Source organism: Thermobia domestica, chromosome 16 (assembly GCF_964235325.1).
Source record: "Thermobia domestica chromosome 16, izTheDome1.hap1.1, whole genome shotgun sequence".
NCBI lineage: Eukaryota > Metazoa > Arthropoda > Insecta > Zygentoma > Lepismatidae > Thermobia > Thermobia domestica.
The window spans coordinates 143,101,658-143,126,274 of record NC_137469.1 but is presented as its reverse complement, the minus strand read 5'-3'; the positions used below and the strand labels follow the sequence as shown (position 1 = coordinate 143,126,274).

Genomic DNA, 24,617 nt, shown 5'->3' with positions numbered 1-24,617 from the left:
TTATCCATCACTGAGGCTATGTGAGACGTGGGTCTATAGCTAACGTAGGATCCTAAGGACTTGACTTCCTATCAGGAATCAAATCCTGCTCTCCCGCGCCAAAGGTTTGTACAGTTAATCATATAGCCACGAGGGAGTCTCATTGTTCTATGTAGTGATGAGCAAATACAAAACCAAGACCCAGACCCGGGTGGTCTTGGTCTTGCACATTCAGTCTTGGTCTTGGTCTTGGTCTTACTTGCAAGAGTTTTGCAAGTCTTGCTTTTAAGAAATTTTATGCTTTTCATAGGTAAATTTTACTCTGGATATAAGTTATAATAGTCTACAACGCGCCAATAGTAACGGAAATACTGTATATACAGTGGATGTTGCTAAATGTAATATAGTTTACCTTTGTGTAATATGACGATAGTGTACAACGTAGGCGATGACCTTTATTTTCTTTTTACAATGGGTGCCCACGCTCAAGACTGCTCTATAGAGTAGTCTTGACCCACGCTTCACGACTTACAAGATAAATCACAGCGTTTCAAAATCTTTTTATATATTTTAACAGATCTAACACTCCACTAGTTCTCAAACTAGGGAGGTTACCCTGAGACACATGAAAGAAAATCAAGCTTATTGAAATACCATGAATTGCAAAATTATTTTTCACTATAAAGATGTCAGATTTTTTCTATTCAACTATGATTAGCTAACCTTTGTATTAAACAAACTTCCAATTAAATATTGAGATATTGTTTTATTGATTCCGATATGTACTGTATGGGGCAGAAACATGGGTATGGAGAAAAAAGGAGAAAATTAGCTGGGTTGAACGAAAAACGAAAGAGAAGGTGTTAGAAACAGTAGCAATAGATATTGTTAACAGGGGGAAGAGGAACTTGTTGGGATATTGGCTGAGGAGGAACATTATGAGGGACGTGCTAGAGGGTATGGTGGAAGAAAAGAGAGGGAGGGGACGAAGGAGAGTGTAGTTAAAGGAAAGTATTAAGAATTAAAGTATGAAAATTGCTGCGTCAAGACGAAGAGACCAGCTGAGGATCACCGTACATCGAAGCTTCTTAGCTGCAGCAAGTAACCTGTCAACAATGGCAGAATAGCTATGATGATGATAATTATGGTGATATGTTCAGCAATATTGGCCAAAAAAGAGAGAGGAAAAATTAAAATAATAATTATTATAATCAAACCTCTTAATATTTTAGAATAATTTAAGTGAAAACCGAAAACGACTCAACTGTCTGTCTTTTGTGTAAACTCAAATTATATAAATACTTTTGACCAGTAGCGGCTCATGGAATAAAACGTAGGGTGGGCCAAGCCTCAAGACAAATACTTTATGGTTACTACTACTACTACTACTATTACTACTACTACTACTATTAGTGTATTATTATTGTTATTATTAATTGAATTGCTTAAAAAAATCGAAATTGCAGTCAGAAAAAATGAAATCTTTAAGTTTTACGTCCCACGCTTATGCCGGTTAGGCTAAAGGAGACGGTGATGATGAGAGATGAGTGAAATGGTGGAATGAAGAAAGTGGGAGGAAACGGGAGAACCCCGAGAAAACCCACGAGCACGAAATTGCAGTCAGAGTAACTTATCATACTAACACGTTAAGTATAATCATGGGGCAACAACACTATGTCCACCAGTTTTGATACCTCAGAAAATGTAACTGTTACGTCAGTGTCACGCAGAAATAGTCATAAATCACTTTTGTTATTAATTGCGCAAAGAATATCATTGCTCTATGTGGCCGGTAGTTCGGATTTGAGCTTTTCTTTGTTCAGCATCGGATAGGAACGGGATACAACTGTGGAAAAGTTCTGAGGGTTCACCTGTTGGAAACGCGCGTAATACTTTCTAACACGCATACTTTATTTATTTTCGCACAACCACACGAAAACGCAAGGGGAAATATAGCACAAAAGACACTAAGAAGGTGAACGTCTAAACTGAGGAGGGGTGGACACACGGTTGATTTTGAATCCCTTAGCAGAAGTATAGAGGAAGGTCAACGCAGGCCCGGACTGACCAGGCCGGCTACCTGGCAATCGCCAGGGGCCCCCGACCACGGGGGTCACCCGTGCTGAAAAGTGAAAAAAATGAATATCGCCGAATGCTGAACATAGAAATAGTGGTGTAAAAAAAAAAAAAAAAAAAAAAAAAAACCATCAATTTTAAGTTCTTGAAACCATTTGCTTGATTTTAGATTAGAGATGAAAAAAAGCCGGCTTTTTTGAATCGATGGTTTTTTTCACATAAAAAGTCGGCTTTTTTGGGGAATAACGAGAATTTTGGAAATTTTGGCTTTTTTCATTTTCATGATTTTTCTATCTAAATACCTTTCTTTTAGTATATTGTATAGTTAGATACGAATTCCATGACCTAATTGCCATATTTCGCTCTGAAATTCACCATAAAGATGGATGGAGCACGTGTTTTACGAATTACAGCTAACACGAAGAATGTAGTATTTAAGGGCAATTTTAGAAGATATTTAACTTTATTTTAAGTTTTGAGTTGTCGACATTTTTTTCTTCTCTAGATCATTTTAGATTGTCATTCGTGTTTCATTTCTAAGAGCTTAGTACTCTAGCTTCTAGCGCTAAAGTTAAACTTACGTTTTTCTATATATCCGTCAAAGTGTACGTTTTTCAATATATCAGTCAAACCGTAGTACTTCACATTTCTATTATACTACAGCTGTGCAATGATTTAGCAATAATTTTTGGGATACAACCTTGAATACCAATTTATACAAATAATCAGTAGCGGATTTAGAAAAGCACTTTGGGAGGAGTTTCTCTGATTGTTTCGTTTTCTAAAAAGTCCTAATTTTATTTGGGAGGTGCTTGAAGTTTATGAGTACAGGCATAACTAATATTTCGTTTCGTTTATTATTTAGCAATAATCTTCCGGATACAACCTTCAAGATCATTTTATACTGAGAATCAGTGGTGGATTTAGAAAAGTATTTGGGGGGGGGTTTCTTACTAATGTTTAGTTTTTCTAAACATTCGTAATTTTTATTTGACGGGAGCTTAAAGTTTATGAGTAAAGGCATAATTAATAGATATTTCGTTTGTTTTAGACATTCCGTAACTTTGGGGAACAGCCTTCAGTTCGAAAGACCGCCCCCCTAACCTTCGTAAAACAGTCACTGCTGGTAATTAGTAATAATAACGATTTAAAAACAATAAGAAAGGAAGTCGGCCAACTCACAGTACACGCACTATTTCTACATTCACAGATGGAATGTAGAAAAGCTTTGTCAGAATGGTCGAATGCTGGGTTGAATCCCGGATTTCCCGATAGAAAGCTAACCACTCAGTCATGTTTGTTGTGCAGTTGTACTTAGCTTAAATATATTCCGTAGTCCTTTTTTTTGTTGTTGTTATTGTTGTAGGGGGGAGTTCCGTAATGATATGTTGAATCCCTCTTGTTAAAAATTCAGAAAACTTGAGGACTGGGTAAACCGTGATGGTGGTTATATAAAACTTAACTGTAGAATGTCAAGAATATACAGAACCAAAAGCTCTAGATGTGCAGCCTTTAAGTGTATCATATAAATCTAAGTATTTCTCTTATGTTTTAATTTTATTTTGTTTCAAAGAGAGGATATGGAATATTTTGAAGTAAAAATACTACAGTGAAACCTCAACCAACGGACACCTCTATAAAGCGGACACCTCCCGTAACGGACATATTTTGTAATCCCCAAACACTGTAATAGAAAAAAAAGCATATTGATAAACCTCTCTAAAGCAGACACACTCTAGTACGGACACGGACATTCTTTCCTGTCTTTTATAAATATTATTTACCTTCGTATTACGGACACTTTCTCTAGAAACAAGTTGGAAAGTGCAGTAAAAATGCATTTTTAGTAATTCAAACATGTGTCATCAAGGAAGCATTGTGATAAAATTTTGCCTACCCAAATGGCTGCTCAGCAACCCAGAGAAGTCTCAGTTTAACAACACTCTCATGTCCTTTGCTTGCATCCCACCCCACCCAAACTGTTTTAGACACAAAAGTGACTGACAGTTATCCACCATTTGGGATGACACGTTATAGTACTGTTTCGCTGGAATCTGTAAGCAAGCAGAAAACAAGTTTGGTATTTTTGGCCAGCGGGTACACATATTGTATCAAAAAAGACACTACTGGACTGCAATTAACTCACAAATTAAAACAACACACCGAAAATGTATTAAGTAGTAGCAAGTGTAAAGAGCAGAGAACTATACCATCTTATTTTCATGTTGTGCCCCGAACATAGAGTATTGGGTGGCGGAGGATAATTCAGGCATTCTTGTAATATTCGTAAATACATGATTCATGCAAAAATATATGCTTTCTAATTGCGTATTACCTTGTTTACTAATCTACGTCATAAAATATTGAAACCTCTCTAAGATGGACACCTCTCTATAGCGGACAATTTTTGATTTCCCATGGCTGTCCGCTTTAGAGAGGTTTCACTGTACAATTTTGCTAGTTACTTGTGTATATTTTAAAGAAGTGTTTATTTTTAGGGTTGGCTGGTTTACACCAGCTGCTTCTTTTTAAATAACTGGTTTAAACCAAAAAAATAAAAAGAACGAAAAATGCGAATCGTGTGAACTTCATGCTGACGTTTCCACATATCAAACCATCTGCATTAGTTTTATTTCCTTTTCACCTTTTAATCAAGGTGTTCCATGTTCAATTCTCACTCGAACCACAACCCTTCTTTCATGCGTAAACCAAGTAGCGGTTCGGATGTCACTTTAAGCGGAAGTCTTCTTGATAACCTCAGTATTACGTAAGGATGTTAAGCCTAAACATACGAAACGAAACCAAATTGTATATTTCTGCATGCCTGAATGCCTGCTGTTTTATAAAGAATCCAAGGTTGCTTAAATATATTGATAGAAATTGGAAAAATTTATCGATTGCCTACGTAGCTTCCAACATTAGCTTGGATTGGTCTTTCAATGATATCTGCATACTGAATTTGTAATTTAATACCTCAGTTTTAGCGTACTGATTATGGTACGTTGACCTTTAAATTTTACATGCAAAGCAATAACAGGATTTTCCCGTTATTGTTTTACATTTAAAGTAATGATGAGATTTTCCCGATGGCTAGGGCGGGAGTTTCTCAATTTAAGAAATTTACTGATCGGACTTCTTTAAGCTTATGGGACCACCTCCAGCATAACCCTGTTGTTGCATAATAACACCAAGGCGAAACAAACTTATTTCTGCGAATATGTAATATAAATACATAACGCAAAATATCTACATCAAAAAACCTGGTTTAAACCAAAAAAACCTGGTTTAAACTTCCCACCAAAACCTGGTTTGAACTTCCCCCCAAAAACGGGTTTTTTGACATTTTCAAAAACAACCATGTAGGGATGCGCACGAGACAAGATTTGTGGCTGTCTCGTCTCGAAAATGTGCTGTAAAAGTGATGTCTCTACTCGAAAAATGTATATTTTACTATTGAAAGAGTCGTGTCTCGACTGGAATTTTGTCAGGAAAATCCTGTCTCGACTCGTCTCGTGCGCATCCCTACAACCATGGTTCTTGCCAATCCTGCTTACTTTTGTATATAGGAGGTTAAAAAATTCTTATTATATACATTGGTTAATCCTTTGGAATTCATAACGTAAATATGTTGAAGAAAAATTGTTTGAAATATCTTTTCGAAATTCAGGGTTTATTTTTGAGGTTTTATATTATTATCGGCATCAACCATCAATTAAATGACTTTTTGTGTTATAGAGAAGCGAAACCAAGTCTGCTTTATCAATTTAAAGCACAATTTTGAAAAAAGCCCAAAATTTCCCAAGCAAAAAAGCGAAGCAGAAAAAACCGAGTTTCTTTTTCAAAAAAGCCGTTTTTTTCCCGAGCCCTTGCATCTCTATTTTATATACTGAAAATTTTCTTGTAGAGGAGGTGATAGTTACACCCTCATTAACGTAATCAAGTGAAAGAAAGGGAACATGAAATAGAAACCGTAAATTAGTTCTAAAGAGGTTGATAGATATTATTGTGCTTATTTCTAGGCAAGAATTAGCATACAGAAGTGAAAACATAAAGGAGCTTATTCCCTGGATTCTGACAACCATAGAAATTTCCTACAGTTAGTCTTATTAGTGTCAGAATGTGATGCCATTTTCAAATCTCATATTGACAAATGCACTGCGGAAAGTAAAACGAAAATGTTGTCTTCTTTGAATAAGCATGAAATGGTCAGGAAGGCGTCGAGTGGGAAGCGGATCTCTTCTAACTTTTTGGTCCAAAAATTTAATTAATAAAATGGTGAAAAATGTAGCGTCACTGGGGTGAAAATTGTAGCGAAACCTTATTTTGAGAGATCTTAATAAGGATATTTGGTTTAGTTTTACGATAGACAGTACTCAAGACATTTCAGTAATACAGCAGTTAGCTGTTTGTGTTAGATACATTTTTCAAGGAAAAATCTATGAAAAACTTCCGGAATTATGTGCCGTACAGGATTCGAGTGGAGAGACATTTACAATGAAGTCGTAAGTAAACTAAAAAAACACGGGGTTTCCACATCAAATCTTATTGTTTGCTCTCTCATTTGTGCAGGAAATATGAAAGGATGCTACAAGGGTCTTCAGGTCCATCTGAAAACCTGCAATCCTAATATAATTTACACTCATTGTATGGACTATGTTTTAAATTTAGTAAAGGCTTACTCAACCAGTGTTTCTTCCAGACATGTTTGTGGGGAAGCATTGCCCGGAGCCCTAAGAGTGCACACCGCGGAGACCAAAATAATACGTCTATAATATAATAATAAATAAAATAGTATCAGCAATGCCCCCCCCCTCCCGGAATACCAAGTGTGCCTCCCGGAACATTGTTTCTGAAAGAAACTCTGTACTCAACTATCAATTGTCCTGAAACAGAAAATTTATTTGGCCTTGTACAGGAATCCGCAACTTTTTTCAACCATTCATACAAGAAGATATCTGTATGGGAAAAAGAGACACAGAAGTGTTAAGCAGGGTCAGAAATATTGTAGAGATTACATACACCTGTAAGATAGGTGCTACACGATGGTGGAGCAAACATAAGACCTTTCAAGCCATTGTTGATTTTGATTTACAAGACTAATTTCAGTCAAGTAAGTTGCAAACTTCTTTTCAGTTTTATTAGAACTGATAAATGGAAATTTTGATTGCAAAATTAAATTTACAGCCCGAAATCTGAATTTGTAATGGAGCAAATTTTAAAATTTGTAGCATTTGTTTTGTTGGACCTTTTTTTATGTGATGTCACCTGTATCAGTGTTTCTGCAAAGCAAAACACTAGATTACTCAAAAGCATGACATTTGGTAAATACATTGTTGAGTCATGTAAGAAAGAAAGAAAGAAAAAAAAATAGAACAGATGACAACTTTGAAAACAATGAAACTTTGAAATTGGGAAAGTACATTACGTTAATTCAAAAATTTTTTGAAAACAAGGATGTCAAAATAGAAACAGAAACTTGGCTTCGAGAAAAAAGAATCCCGCAAAAGAAAAAAAAAACTGAATGGTGAACTCCCTGAAGATGATAGTAAGTGGATTTCTCAGATTCTAAAATTGAAAACAATATATTTCAATATTTTAGATTCGGCTAGAAACATCATTTCTGATAGATTTGTCTCAAACAAGGTTATTTTGATTGACTGCTCTTGGTTAGACCCCCAAAAATATGATTAGATTCTAACCAACGAAGAAATTCCTGAAAGTGTGTGTCAAAAAGCCTGCAAACAAACGAAATGCAGTAGACCGAAACTTATACAGGAAGTGAAGCAGTTTTTCATATATTACTCTACATTTCTACAAACTGAAAGCCCTTTCAAAGGCAAAGGAAGAGATGAAAACAGTGAAGAAGATGATAATCCCGAACATTGTGATGAAATTCTATTTGAATACCACAGCCAAGAGAAGAAGAAGTGCTCAAAACGTTTATCGTGTACATTCAAAATTATGTATGAGCTTTCTTTCCGGTCAGGTCTGTTTCCAAATTTGTATTCAATATTAAATATATATAATGACTCAGCCCAGTATGCAAGTAACTTACGAGAGGACTTTTTCCAAACTAAAATAATAATAATAATAATAATAATCTTAAGGGCCTCTATGACCAACGAGATACTCTCTCATTTAATGCTTATTGCAGTTGAAAGAGGTTTTCCAATATTGACAATGATCTGGGGAGTATGAAATAGCTAAATCAAGCGAAGAACTGAAATTGAAGTTATTAAAATAAGTACTGTAATGTGAAAACTATTAATGTTCTAATATTGTATTGATTCTTCAGCAGTTTTGTGTTTCTAGGAAATGTGTGTTTTTACCTTTTTGAAGCTTGTAGTTATGGAAATATATCCTGTGCTGTGTAACTATAATCCATTAATAGGCTAAATAGAATATCACATTTATATTTTGCGTATGTATGATTTCTTTGGTGTGTAAGAAAACTTCATTTAAATATAACATTTTAAACTTTGGATGTGAGTCTGGTTTTAGTGGTAATACGGAAACGGATCATTAGGGGTCTACAGAAAGTTACTTGCCCATTTACATTTTCCTAACAAGTGATTTACAATTTAAATGTAAAATGACGTTAGTTTGGGGGGCCCAAGCAGCTATCGGCGCCAGGGACCCTCGACGTAGCCAGTCCAAGCCTGGGTCAAGGAACAAAACAACTGAAAGTGCGGAATCAAATTGTCTGTAGAGGTTGTTGATGTTTATTATCAACATCAACAACTTCCACAGGCAAAACGAATTTTGGCAACAAGTAAGCCTCAAACTTTTTCGTTCGGAAATTGTCGGGTGTAATCGTGTGATGAGGGCCTACGATTCTTGGCCCATGGCACCTACATTGAAGCTGCGTTTTCACGTTGTTCGCCACACGAGTCAATGCGAGATGATACTAAGTCCACACTGAAAAAGGTTAGCCCCTTTCTGCCTTTATTTTGTGCTGACCGCGTGAATAGTGTGCCTACAAGCATAAGTAGCACATGAAAAAACTGATTTGAAGAAGTCAGAACTACTGTTTTTGGTTCACAGGGAAATTATAGCAACCATACTAGCAGAATAACTTAAGATACATACATTTTTCTATGTTAGTACAAAAACGATGTGAGTGCGCCCATTGAGCCCCTTATGACAGGCCGCCTCTGCTTTTGACCTATATTAGAAATGCAAAATAACAGTATCAAACTCGAAGTTATTTGAAATAACTGTACAAAATCAATCTCATTTGTCAATATGGATCATTTATTGTATTGTATTGTATTGTATTGTATTGTATTGTATTTATTTCGTCCTTTTTTCATACATTTAGCACTGTATTGCAATGCATTTGAAGTGGACACGTCATTTATATATAAACACAAAAGTAAAAAGAACAATAATAATGAAAATTACACACACTATTCGCTTTTTCACGAAGCTTTGCAGCCCTTGTAAACAATGCAGACGACAGTGTGTAAATGTTGCCAACTAACAGACTAAAAAGTTTATAGAAACCTCGAGCTAACAAGTTAAGAAACAAATCGAAGAGCGGGAGATTGAAAATGAAATGGCATGGACTTTTGATATATTACCAGGATGCATTTTCTTTCTCCTGAATCTTTGAAGTAGCATATAAATATAGACACAGAACACTAGGAAGCATGGCTACCCGCAGTGGGGAAGGGGAAAAGGGGATGTTACCTCCCTTTGTTTTAAAAGGTTTTTGGAAGTGCATGTCAAGACATACGAATTTGCTTACTTAAATGTTATAACACTTAATATATTCATATTAAATACCAGTAGCGTAGCGTGATATTCCGAAAGGGGGATGCCAAAGTTAGTCATTTGTACGATATAGTACTACTGCAAGTAGCAATACATAGCTATTCCGAATGGAAATATAGGGTTATACAAAATTTAGGAGGAAGCCCCCCTAATTGGAGGTCTAGTGGGGCATAGAGAAGCGAATGCGTGGATTACGTTAGAATTTAATAACCAATTGTCTCAGCTCCTTCTTGCCACTACCGTTGTGACGAGAAAACTAGGCCCCACTTTTGTATGAACATTGTTTCCAGTATCGTTCCCTTCATTTCTTTCTCGTGGGCGGCTTTTTCTCCACATACCACACGTCAATCTCGTTCTTTCAATATCTATCTATCTATCTATCTATCTAACTATCTATCTATCTATCTATCTATCTATCTATCTATCTATCTATCTATCTATCTATCTATCTATCTATATATATATATATATATATATATATATATATATATATATATATATATCGCCCAGAAATTTGTCATCTTGGGTCCGGAACTCAGACGCCCGTTCGTGAATATGGGCCTGAGTGTATATATCATTTGAAGATGTAAATACAAAGCACTTAAACCAACTTTGGGGGCCTGTTTCTGTATCCAGATATTGAAGTCAAGGGCACAAATCTGTCTTCAACGTTCGTGGGATGGGTAAGACTGTTCCCATAATCCTTTTCTTTTTTTTAACGATGTTCAAAATATTTATGAAGTTGAAAAAATGCTGTGGAGGATTAGGGGAGCAGAGTTGTCTATAACATCGGCAGGAGGGCACATTTTAAGGCTTATTGTGGGGGGAGGGGAGAAGAGACTCATATTACAGTAGATGAATCAGATTTCTGAGGTAAACCTGTTGTACTCGTATATTATATACCAAATGATGTAGATGAAATAGTGGTATATATCATTATTACAACTCAGTGCCGTGAGCACATTCTGAAATTTGAATATATGCATAATAATAATTGACATGTTTCTACTTACGCATCCACAATGATCCACATAAAATTTTTAGGACATTTGTTTTATAACAATACAAATAATGACTTCCCCAAAGCTATGAAAGAAAATCAATCAGGCCTATATTTGGCGCAACAATACTCTTATCTGAGCAAAATTATGATTACCATAATAGCATTATAGGAATTGTTACAGGAATTAAACAAATAGTTGAAAATACACGTAGACTACTATAATTAATGACAATGGAATATTAAAGAATACAATTCTTTTTTAAAAATGAAACAAGTCAAAGGACATCAGTTTCCTTTGTGGCAGTCGGATAGAAATCATCATCATCATCACAATCTCAAATCGGATTATTGGGGGGGGGGGACAAGATTGTAGGGAACATGTTCCCCTTATGTCCCCGAGATTTGAGCCAGTGACAAAGGCCGTGGCACAATCTTTGCGAGTCACGGGAGTGGTGGCTCTCTTGTCCTACCAAATCGGTGACCGTAATTCTACAGAATGCTTTAAATTTATGCCTGTGTCTGTGAGCTCCTTTACGATGAAGATTACAATTAAGATGCATTTAGTTACGATTAAGGCATAACTATTTTAATACTATTATTTACATAACCGGCATGCTTCAAAAATGCGTTGAACTAACCATTTCCGTTTTGTTCTATTTACTGTATATTAGGGTTCGTACGTTCTGTTCAGAAACTATAGCTTAGTTCAAAATACATACAGTTGGAAATACTTGAATATGCCAGCGTATATCTAAAGCAAATGTAGGGTTGCAAGGGATGAGGAGGAGTGAGAAGGGAAGTATTGCGCATGCGCATTCAACAGAAAGCAGACGAAAACCCCGATGCTTTCAGTAGGCCTGGAAGCCCGAGGAAAATAGCATACGACAGGAGGAAAGACAGAAAATGTGCATCTGAGCGACGCGCATCCGTAGGTTCCTCTTGTCAAAGTAAGTCGAGAGAGCGCGCCAGAAGATTGTAGTGGAAATAATTGTGATAATTACAAGCAAACAATTTATATATAATGAAATACGTACTTTTTCTTATTAACAGGGGATGCCGGGCGTACCGGCGTTCCCTTACGCTACGCCGCTGTTAAATACTATAGTATCTGGTATTATAGATTATTTACTTTAGTTAAAAAGCATACGCGCGTAAATAACTGTTGTTTTACTTGATGTATTATGTGCCCTCGTGTATCAAAATATTGTGTATTCGCGACTGAGTTTGTGTGTCGGTCTTTTGTCCTCCCCTGGAATCGGTATTTTACCCCCTTGAAAAAGTTCGGGCTGAACCTCTTAAATTTTCCCTGTAACTGCAAATCATGGCTAATCGTGGTTGACGATAAATCCTCGTCCTTTGATATCAGGGAGTTCGCATTAATGGTTCAAAATATTCAATTTATCACTACTAAATTTTATTTAGCCTGCCCATAGCGTCAAGGGATAACATGGAAAATTAGAATCAGAGCTATTGGATCTTACTATGTTCTCTAGTCTCTGTTGTCTTACTATGTTTATTAGCTTGACTAGCAGATGTACTAAAACATATGCTCTTTTACCCCCATCCATTTCAAAACTGTGTTTCGGATCACTACGTGACTCTCAAGTAGAGGCAAGAGAACAAGTAAATAATTGTTCATTAAAAAAAAAAAAAAAAGCGAAAGAGTTTATTTATTGAATGGATTACAATTTTAGTATCCCTTGAAGATTTTTTCAGATATTTTGTTACTCCTGAGAACGGACAATCATTCTTGCGACTCTTAAATGTTCATTTAAACCTTACCGTACCAAGCCTAACTCGTCAACGTTGTTTACAAAGCTGGGGCCTTATGGCGACCCTAAGTATTATTTTAATTTCTCAACATAGTATTGCAACTCAAATTATTATTATTATTTTTATGTCTAAAAGCTTACCTAATTTAAATGAGCATTGTTGACATCAAATATTATGTTTACTTTAACAATATTCAGTTTTTCGTACAATTTTATACTTTTGTGTTCGTAAATCTGAAATACAAGTTTAACAATGGAGCTTTTACATTTTCAAGTATGTTTTTATTTTTTGTATTTTTTTTTTAACGAACGCATCGTTGATCTAATTATGTAATAGATAGTATATCCCAAACGGATGCAGGACACACATAAAAATCGAGAATAAATTGATTCTTATAGTTGCAGCAGTACCACCAAATATCACTCTCTGGGGTCCCTAGAGGGTATGTTAAGGGTTAAACCCGATCGTTTCTTTTAATCGATATGCGAATTATAACCAGGGGTAAAAGTGTGGGGGAACGCGGAAGAACGCCATCCCCGACCTCGGAAAAATATGTACGGCGTCCCCCAGTTCCTAAAAAATTAAAATGGGCAAGGATAGGCGGGGGGACGTGACGTCATGCCGCTTGCTACCGTCCCCCTACCTTTTCAGATCCACTTTTACCCCTAATTATAACATACAGAATTAACATCAGACGTTACGCTACTTCGAATCGGCGAAATAGCTTTTATCTTTCTTTCTTACTTATCTTTAAAACAATAGACCTACAACTTTTTATATCCAATTATCCGAAGTATAATGCATTTAATATATTAAATAGACATTTAGTACAAGGGCTCGATTTTTCTTTTGGGTAACATAATGGACATTTGCAGCCCAGTTAACTGAAACTGACTAAACAGTCTGACTACGATTAAAAAAAAAAAAAACGAAATATAATCAGAAGTGAGCAACACTGACAATGAGCCAAATGGCCATTATTCTTCCATAAGAAAATAGTCCCCAAGAAATTCCACTTGTTCAACCTAGGTAGCAATTATTGTATTTTTAAATCACATTAAGAACATTTTAGTTTTAATTAAAAGCACATCCCTACATGTGGATTGATATCTTACACAAAAATATTAAATTTAACAAGAAAACAGCCACAACCACTGACAAATACGCAGAGTGCGCGCTATAGTTGATGTTGGTCATGCAGGCAGGAAGGTTACCAGTGAAGGATTACATGCACGTGCAGAAGCAGAAATATTGCGGGAAACAGACGAAGCATTTTCTCCTGCACCAATCACTGAATACTCGTGCGCGGAGTGATACAAATTGAGTTACGCGGTTTGTTTTTGAAAGGTGCAAAGGTACGTGAAAAAGCGAGTAGGTTAATAATTAAGCCTTACATCTTACATCTTATTATACATTACATTTTGGATGATATTATTAAAAATAAAGTAAGAGTAATTATTACTTGCATTGTATGTAGAAATCCTTGAACATATATCAAATGCTAAAAACAAGCAACAACACTGGTTACTGTAGATAATGTAGTTTTTTTCTGCTTCTCTGAGCAATTCATGTATTCCTCTATCGAGTAAAAGCAGTGTTGTAATAAATATTTCTGTAGTTCTTTTATTAAATTTAGCAACATATCCCTGAGTCTTGATATCTTTGGGAAGTTTATTGTATAGCATGATACCCTCGTATTTACAACCTTTTTCATATAATACGGTTCTGTGTTCTACAATGGAAAAGTTTTGTTTGTTTCTTGTATCATGACCATGTTTTTGTGTAGGCATTATGTTTTTGTATAGGCATGATCATTGTTGTATAGACATAACGTTATATCGCTCAATCCTCGATGTGCCGAGGTCCGTTAACTTGGAGTTCGTCAGAAACCGATTCAAACAAAAGTTATACCAAAATTTTGTGCACATTTTGTGCAGTTTTGTGCACCACATCTCGAGTTTTGTGCACCTTAAGAAACCTAAAATTTTTCATATTTAAATTTTTCAACGGTATGCCAGGCCTGAGTACGTCCAACCGGAAAATCAGAAAAACATATATAAATTAATAGTCCGAGTTTTGTGCACCTCAAAAAACAAATATATAGCCCCTTGAAAATATTGAGTATGCCAGAAACTGGAGTTAGTCTAACACCGATTTCGACAAAAGTTACATCAATCGTTAGCATTTATTTTGTGCAATTTTGTGCAGCGCTTCCCGAGTTTTGTGCACCTCAAGTAACAGAGATATAGCTCCTTAAAAATAGTGCGTATGACACGTCTGGAGTTCGCCTAATACCGAATCCGGCAAAGTTACATCAATTGTTAGCATTTATTTTGTGCAATTTTGTGCACCACTTCCCGAGTTTTGTGCACCTTAAATAACATAGATATAGCTCCTTAAAAATAGTGCGTATGCCAAATGCGGAGTTCGCCTAACACCGATTCCGGCAAAGGTTACATCAATCGTTAGCATTTATTTTCTGCAAATTTACGCACCACTTCACGAGTTTTGTGCATCTCAAATAACAGAGATAGAATATAGGGTGGGGGCAAGAGTACGCGGGAGGCAAGAATACGATTTCCTAAAAACAGAGGAATATATTCGCGTATGGCAATAATGGGTCACGTGGAGTTTGGTGTTAATGGCGTCTGGAATCCAAACAAATTTGAGTGTGCTGCGGAAACCTACAAGCTATCTAGTTAAGTATTTGTGTTTTTCTAATAGTTTCCTAAAATATTGGGACTTAAGTACTTAAGGTATAACTTACAATTTTTTAACCATTTCAAAGTACTGTAAAGCATTAGTTTCTAACATATCCATTGTTTGATAGGTTGGATCCTCATTAAAAGAAAGCAAGAGCTCATGCAGACTCTCAATTTCAAACACTCCTCTACGGGTTGCTCGTTCTTTCCCATTTGTTACCAAACCTTCAACCAGTATTACTGGATTCTCACTGGAAACAACCATGAATTCATGCGGACTGTGCACAGCAAACACTCCTCTCCGATTGCTCGTTCATCTGTTACCAAGCCTTCAACCAGTAAAGCCGGATCTTCACCGGAGGTAAGCAGGAGCCCAATACGGACCGTCCACATCATACACTCCTCTGGTGGTTGTCAGTCCTCCTCCATTTGTTACCAAGCCCTCAAGTTGCAAATCTTAAATGTTCTTGATCTTCTGCAGGTCAATCATTGTCTGACACATGCTCATTTCAAACAGAACTTACTTCTGAAACGGCGCCTTCCAAGCAGCAAAGGTAAATATCAAGCTGCACCAAGAAAACTGCAACCGAAGATAACTCCTGAGATCAGTGAGAAAGTAGTGTACGAGTGTCCATTGTGCAATATCATCTACAGCGATCCCCCAACAGAAAAATTGATCCAGTGCGCAAGATGCAATGGATGGCAGCATGAACAATGCACACATATGAAGGAGTGGGCACCTTCGTCTGTGATAAGTGTTAATGTTCCTTTGGGTGCGTATTCTTGCTCCTTTGATTTCGTACTCTTGCCCCACATATAGGGGCAAGAGTAAAAATTTGAATATTTTCAATTTGCGAGTTCTTGTTCCTCCAAGGACAGAGGCATATAAAAGTTCACATTTTGTAAAGCAGAGTTCAAGTTTTGTGTTCCACGTAAAAGTTTTCTGTTGTAACTATTTATTACCAAAATATATGAGTTTAATGGAAATTTGCGTACTCTTGCCCCCCTTTCCTCTATAGCTCCTTAAAAATAGTGCGTATGCCAAATTCAGAGTTCGCCTAACACCGATTCCAGCAAAGGTTACATCAATCGTTAGCATTTATTTTGTGCAATTTTGCGCACCACTTCACGAGTTTTGTGCATCTCAAATATTAGAGATAGAATATAGGGGGGGGGGGGTAAGAGTACGCTGGAGGCAGGAATACGATTCCCTAAAAACAGGGGAATATATTCGCGTATGGCAATAATGGGTCACGTGGAGTTTGATGTTAATGGCGTCTAGAATCTAAACAAATTTGAGTGTGCTGCGGAAACCTACAAGCTATCTAGGTAGGTATTTATGTTTTTCTAATAGTTTGATATAACATTGGGACATAAGTACTTAAGATATAACTTACAATTTTTTAACGATTTCAAAGTACTGTAAAGTATTATTTTTTAACATATACATTGTTTGATAGGCTGGAGTAAATTTACTTTCTTGTAACAGTTGGCCGTGCAATATCACGGGAAAGTTCATTCTGTAGTTAGGGGGTAAAGGTACGCAAATACGGACGGGGTGTGGATACGCGTGTGAACTCTTGTCCCTTCTTTTCTATCAAAAAAAAAAAAAAAAAATACAATTTGATTCAAATCTAACAATGAAAAAAGAATATGGATTCTGTTGTAATGGACGGTAACGGCAAACCTTATGAACATTGGTTCTCATATGTAGTCAATAACGTTAAGAATTCTGAAGAATCCTGATATTTTAGTATGTACGAGGGACAAATTGTAATTCTAAATACCACACCTCACATATGAATATCTAACGTGGTGTTTGAGTTTTCAAAACAGATAAAAGTCTGATGTAGTTTAAATCTGGAGTTATTGAATAACAGTACGCTTGTTTATTTTATACAGGTTTCAGAAATGCTACATTTTGTCCTCTTTTATCTTAAATGTCAAGAGTCTTCAGTAGTAACATTCTACTAATCCAATGTTTGGAATGGGATCCTATAAACGTATGAATCTATCCTAACCTAACATTTTACAATAGTAGCTTCATGAAGGGTAGGCCGAGAACTTTACAAGTTACCCTCGTAGTTGACAAGCATTCATTACTACAAGAAACTGACGAAATAAACTGTTTGAAAAAATATTTTTATAAATAGTCTAAATATTATCTGATTTTTTGTATAATATGCATTCTCATTACTGATATGAAAATAATTAAGGATTTTCTTTCCATTTTTTAAAGGAGAAACTGCAGCGTCTTTGGGCACAATAATGCCAGTATTAACAGAAGAAATGGAGAACAAATTGGTGCAGTACTGAACCAATCACATTACTGGACCAACTCTTCTATGGCTTAGCTTTAAAAGATCTAAGAAGAGTAGTATACGATTTTGCTAAACTCAACCAGTTAACTCATCCCTTTAGCCATGTGAATCGAATGGCAGGAAGAGATTAGACAGAGTCTTTCCGTCGTAGACATCCAACTATTGCTTTGCGACAGGTTTTAAAGAATGACCTGGGAAGAGCTTGTGGTTTTAGCAAGCCACAAGTTGAACGCCTTTATAATTGTCTACAAGATCTTGTAGGAGAAAACAGTTTCCCTCCACAGGATATCTGCAATATGAACGAAACTGGCATAAATACGGTTCCTTATAAAGTTCCAAAAATGTTCAGTAAAAATCAGTTGTGAATAAAATTGTATTTAGTGATTGTGGAGTTACCATCATAGCTATTTCTTGCGGGAGTCCAGCTGGTTCCTTTATTACATCTGCGTTGATATTTCCCAGAAAACGAATGAAACAAAGAGTTATTCGATAGATCGCCGCCGGGTTCTGTAGGAATGATATCTGATTGTGGTTTAATCAACTGACAACTTTTCGTAGAATAGCCGCATTATTTACACCAACATGTACGATCCAACCCGGTCACAAAAAAGGTATTGTTACTTGTTGAGAAACAATTCTCTCACATTTAAATTGAAGCGATTGATTTCTGCAGGCAAAATGGGATTCTGATATTAAGTTTACCTCCCCATACCAGCCATAAATTGCAACCATTAGATCGCTCCTATTTTGGCCCGCTGAAATCCTCGTATTCAACAGCATGGAATCATCCATCCCGCCCAAATACACAATTCCAGGTTGCGAGTTTTTTTCACTGAGGCTTACCACAAAGCTGAAACCATTGGTATTGCAACATCCGGCTTTCAAGAATGTGGGATTGTTCTACTGAATCCAGATGTGTTCACTGAAGAAGACTTTCTTCCTTCTATTGTAGATGTCGTAGACTTAAATGTAGAAGCTAGCTCAGAACATAAAAGCATTTCTGAAGCAACGAATCAAGCAGAAGAATGAATAGAGCCCAAAATCTTTCATCGGAGGATCACTGGAAGTAAACAGGAGCTCATGCTGCGCATCCACATCAAACACTCCTTTGTCAGTTGCTCGATCTCCTCCATCTGTAGGGGGCGCGGTTGCTCAGTGGTAGAGCGCTCCTCTCCTGTGCTTGGGGTCCCTGGTTCGATCCCAGCTCGCACCGTGTGAACTTTGTGGTGTACAAATACCGTGCACGTGGGTTTTCTCTGAGTTCTCCCGTTTCGTCCCACTTTCTTCATTCTACCAATTCATTCATTTCTCATAATCACCGTCTCCTTTATTCGCGGGACGTAAAACTCAAAGATTTCATTTCATTTTTTCCTCCATCTGTTCCCAAAGCTTCATCCAGTAACGTTGGATCCTCACTGGAAGAAAGCAAGAGCTCATGCAGACTCTTCATTTCAAACACTCCTCTACAGGTTGCTCGTTCTTTCTCATTTGTTACCAAACCTTCAACCAGTATTACTGGATTCTCACTGGAAACAACCATGAATTCATGCGGACTGTGCACAGCAAACACTCCTCTCCGATTGCTCGTTCATCTGTTACCAAGCCTTCAACTAGTAAAGCCGGATCTTCACCGGAGGTAAGCAGGAGCCCAATATGGACCGTCCACATCATACACTCCTCTGGTGGTTGTCAGTCCTCCTCCATTTGTTAACAAGCCCTCAAGTTGCAAATCTTAAATGTTCTTGATCTTCTGCAGGTCAATCATTGTCTGACACATGCTCATTTCAAACAGAACTTACTTCTGAAACGGCGCCTTCCAAGCAGCAAAGGTAAATATCAAGTTGCACCAAGAAAACTGCAACCGAAGATAACTCCTGAGATCAGTGAGAAAGTAGTGTACGAGTGTCCATTGTGCAATATCATCTACAGCGATCCCCCAACAGAAAAATTGATCCAGTGCGCAAGATGCAGTGGATGATAGCATTAACAATGCACATCATATGAAGGAGTGGGCACCTTCGTCTGTAATAAGTGTTAATGTTCCTTTGGGTGCGTATTCTTGCTCCTTTGATTTCGTACTCTTGCCCCACATATAGGGGCAAGAGTACGAATTTGAATATTTTCAATTTACGAGTTCTTGTTCCTCCAAGGACTGAGGCATATAAAAGTTCACATTTTGTAAAGCAGAGTTCAAGTTTTGTGTTCCACGTAAAAGTTTTCTGTTGCAACTATTTATTACCATAATATATGAGTTTAATTGAAATTTGCGTACTCTTGCCCCCCTTTCCTCTATAGCTCCTTAAAAATAGTGCGTATGCCAGGAGTGGAGTTTGTCTAACACCGATTCCGGCAAAGGTTACATCAATCGTTAGCATTTATTTTGTGCAATTTTGTGCACCACTTCCCGAGTTTTGTGCACCTCAAATAACAGAGATATAGCTTCTTAAAAATAGTGCGTATGCCAGGTGTGGAGTTCGGATAACACTGATTCCGGCAAAGGTTACATCAATAGTTAGCATTTATTGTGTGAAATTTCGTGCACCACTTCCCGAGTTTTGTGCACCTCAAATAACAGAGAGATATCTCCTTAAAAATAGTGCGTATGCCAGGTGTTGAGTTTGCCTAACACCGATTCTGGCAAGGGTTACATCAATCGTTAGCATTTATTTTGTGCAATTTTGTAAACAATCAACCAACTTTAATACACATTAGGTAACTGGGATATAACCACTTGAAAATAGTGCGTATGCAAATAGAACAAGTGCGTACAGCGCCGACCAAAACTCTTAGTAAGTCAGATATTAGTACTCCTTCTCTAGAGTTTTGTGCAGCATGTCCCGAGTTTTGTGTAACTCAGTTAGCTGAAACATAACTAGTTGAAAATAGTGCGTATACCAATAGCCCAAGTGCATACAGCACCGACCAAATCTCTTAATATGTCAAATGTTAGCTCTCCTTCTGTAGAGTTTTGTGCACCATGTCCCGAGTTTTGTGCATCTCAGATACCCTAAATATAACCACTTGAAAATAGTACGTATACTAATAGCCCAAGTGCATACTGCGCCGACCAAATCTCTTAGTATGCCAAATGTTAGTACTCCTTCTGTATAGTTTTGTGCAGTATGTCCCGAGTTTTGTGCAACTCAGATACCCTAAATATAACCAGTTGAAAATAGTGCGTATCCAATTGCCAAAGTGGGTACAGCGCCGGCCAAATCTCTTAGTATGTCAAATGTTAGTACTCCTTCTGTAGAGTTTTGTGCACCATGTTCAGAGTTTTGTGCATCTCAGATACCCGAAATATAACCACTTGAAAATAGTGCGTGCTCCAAAATCCCGAGTGCGTACAGGTGCCAACCAAATCTCTTAGTATGTCAAATGTTAGTACTCTTTCCGTAGAGTTTTGTGCGCCATGTCCTGAGTTTTGTGCAACTTTGATACTGGAAATATAACCAATTGAAAATAGTGCTTATAGTACCAATATCCCAAGTGCGTACAGAGCCGACCAAATCTCTTATTATGTTAAATGTTAGTACTCCTTCTGTAGAGTTTTGTGCACCATGTCCCGAGTTTTGTGCAAATCAGATAACGGAAATAAAACTACTTGAAAATAGTGGGTATACTAATGACCTAAGTGTGTACCATTGCGGCCAAAGCAGGTGGTATGTCAAATGTTAGTACTCACTTTGCAGCGTGTTGTACCCGTGTGAAGTTAGACCAACCACCTACACTAGAACGACATTAGCATATCTCAAAATAATGCGCTATTTATGGGCTAATTAGTTGCCCTAATGCAAATTTTTGGGCTCCCAACGTATAGCGGAAAATCGGAATCAAAATGTGCAAGTCTAGCTTGACATCAAGCTAGAACCCTCCATTCGTTCAGAATGGTCCGATCGACCAAAATTCAAACACAAGAATTACGGGCTATTTATGGGCTAATTGGTGCTCTAGTTCCGATTTTTATGCTGCTACCGTTTGGCAGGTATTCTTTATAAATTGTAGGATATGGCTAAAGTTATAGCGATAAACCTAGGGCTATAGTACTCCGATCAAAAGAATTCAAATGTCGTAATTATGTGTTATTTGTGTGCTAATTAGTTGCTCTAATGTCGATTTTTTTCTATCGTTAGCAAGACACCTCATGCAAGATTGGTATTGGATTTTAGATAACGTGGGATGAAAATTTTAAAGTTGCAGTGAGAAAACATCGATGTTTATTAACTGAAAATTGATTTATTCTCAGCAAATGTAAATACCGTATATCTCTACTAGTAAGTGCATGAATTCTCTTTCCCCGTGTATATATTTTTATGTTTGGAAGTAAGTAATGTATGTTTAGAATTTATATAGTGAAATATCATATTATTTTTTAAATAATTATTTTTGTTTAAAGGAAATGTATCTTCGCCGTTGATGGGGGCCGCAGTGGTAGAGCGTTTACCTCTTGTGCGTGTGATCCCTGGTTCGATTCCAGCTCGCGCCAAGTGGTCTTTGTGGTTGACAAACGCCGTGTGCTTGGGTTTTATCGGGGTTCTCCCGTTTCCTCCCACTTTATTCATTCCACCATTTCATTCATTTCTTATTATCACCATCTCCCTTAGCCTCGGTGAATAATCGTGTGACGTTAAACTAGTTATTTCATTTCTTGCCCGTACATTTTTTAAAACATTTATGGATGATTTACTTTTCCAAGAAATATATAGGTAATCTCACCTATGGAAAATTTTTGCATAAACCGTAACTACTTCGGAGTAGTTCTCATAGAGTAGGGTAAAGATTGACCCGTGTCAAGTTAGGCGAAGGCCATGGCTACAGAAAAAGGCAATACTCACTTTACTTTTCCACTTTTAATTAGTTTAATAAAATTTTTCCCAACACGCTTGTGGGGCACAGTCTTTATTATGCCCCACAAGTATTGCCTTTTTCTATTGCCTTTTTCTGTAACAATGGTGTAGAAAATACACAAGACAATTTCAAAGATATTAATTCAGATTATTATTTGTTCATTGTTATGCATACTTTGAGTTACATTACGAGGCTCATTCTGAAAGTAATGCCTCCTATTTTTTTTTTTTTTTTTTTTGTGTTGACTGTGTATGTCTGTGCCAGATGTAGTTGGTGTAGTGCTAATGCTGGAAAAAATGCTGGAACATCTTGGTTATCGCAAAGTCTGTGCGCGATGGGTGCCCCGAATGCTTACAGAAGATCACGAAACGCAGCAAATGGCAATGTGTTGGGACCTGCTGGACCACCACGAGGCTGAAGAGGACAAATTTCTGGATAGCATCGTCCCCGGAGATGAGATGTGGTGTGATCATTACGAGCCGGAATCCGAAAGACAGTCCATGGAATGGCGACATGCCAATTCTCCCTCAAAGAAGAAATTCAAGACAGCCGTTTACAGGCAAAGTGAAGTGCACAATCTTCTAGGATAACCAGGGTGTGATTCTTGTTGATGTTCTGGAGCTTGGAGCAACTGTCACTTTAGAACGCTACAAGGCGACCCTGGGAGAAGATTAGGGATGCGCACGAGTCGAGATTTAAGCCTGTCTTGACTCTCCTCGAGCAAATGTTGTCTCGACTCGTATCTCGACTCGACAGTTTCTGTCTCGGGTCGACTCGAATTCGGGACGAGACGTCTCGAAATTTGGGTCGAGACAAAATATACGAGTTAAAATATACGCACACAACAGCCAGAACATTATGACCACCTACCTAATTGTCAGTATTATACCTTTGGCACGGATAACAACGGCGACACGTCTTGGCATGGACGCAATGATCCTTGGTAGGTCGCTGGAGAGTGTTGGCACCACATGTGCACACATAGGTCACCTAAATCCCGTAAATTCCGGGGAGAGGGGCGATGCGCTCTGACGCCACGTTCAATTACATCCTACATGTGTTCGATTGGGTCCACATCCGGCGAGTTGGGGGGCCATCGCATCACTTGGAACTCGCCCCTGTGTTCTTCGAACCACTCCATCACATACCTGGCCTTGTAACATGGTGTATTATCTTGTCGAAAAATGCCACTACCGCTTGGAAACATGGTCGTCATGAAGTGGTGTACGTAGCCTGCAAGCAGTGTGCGATACGCCTCGGCTGTCATGGTACCTTGCTTGAGTTTCAATAGACACATGGATGCTCACGTGAATGTTCCCCAGAGCATAATTAAGCCGCCGCCAGCTTGTCTCCGTCCCGCAGTACAGGTGTCAAGAAGCTGTTCCCTTGCAACGCGACGGATTCAGACCCTCCCATCGTCATGATGAAGAAGGTATCGGGGTTCATCAGACGATGCAACACTCTGCCACTGCGTCAAAGTCCAGTAGTGATTGTCACGTGTTCATTTCAGTCATAGTTGCCGATATCGTGGTGTTAACATTCGCACATGGATGAGTCGTCGGCTGCGGAGGCCCATCGTTAGGAGTGTTCGGTGCACTGTGTGTTCAGACACACTTGTACTTTGCCCAGAATAAAGTCTGATGTTAGTTTCGCCACAGTTCGCTGCTTGTCCTGTTTTATCAGTCTGCCCAGCCTAAGACGCCCGATATCTGTAATGAGGTGGGAGGGGAAGTTTTGTAGCCCTATTGGGTTGATGGGAACGAAAACCCAACAATTATAACTATGCTAAATTACTATAGACTACCAATTGCTCATTCAGAGAATTTATCAAGTTTACTTTATCGTAATAGTTTCATACAAACTAGATATAGGCTACGGATAATAGTTTTATACAAACTAGGTATTCAAATATTATTAATTATTATATTTGAAGTACAATCAAATATAACGACATTAATTATTAGTTTTAATTAACTGAATTAAGCTGAAAATTAAATCTTGATATCGAAAGATTAACTATTAAGTTTATGTGTTCTGTACCTTTCTAAAGTAATAAATGCTGGAATTGGTTTTGAGAGCTGTTTCTGAGTGAATACTTTCTTCAAAATAATATTAAAAATTATAGAAAGATTTTCGAGA

At 37.5% G+C, this 24,617-nt stretch overlaps 1 protein-coding gene across 1 annotated transcript in view; it reads right to left on the bottom strand.

The window, feature by feature from the left end:
• The window catches only part of LOC145672643 (adenylate cyclase type 10-like), a 364,033-nt gene that overhangs the window by 76,455 nt on the left and 262,961 nt on the right, over positions 1–24,617 (bottom strand). The gene's annotated exons all lie outside the window — the stretch shown is intronic.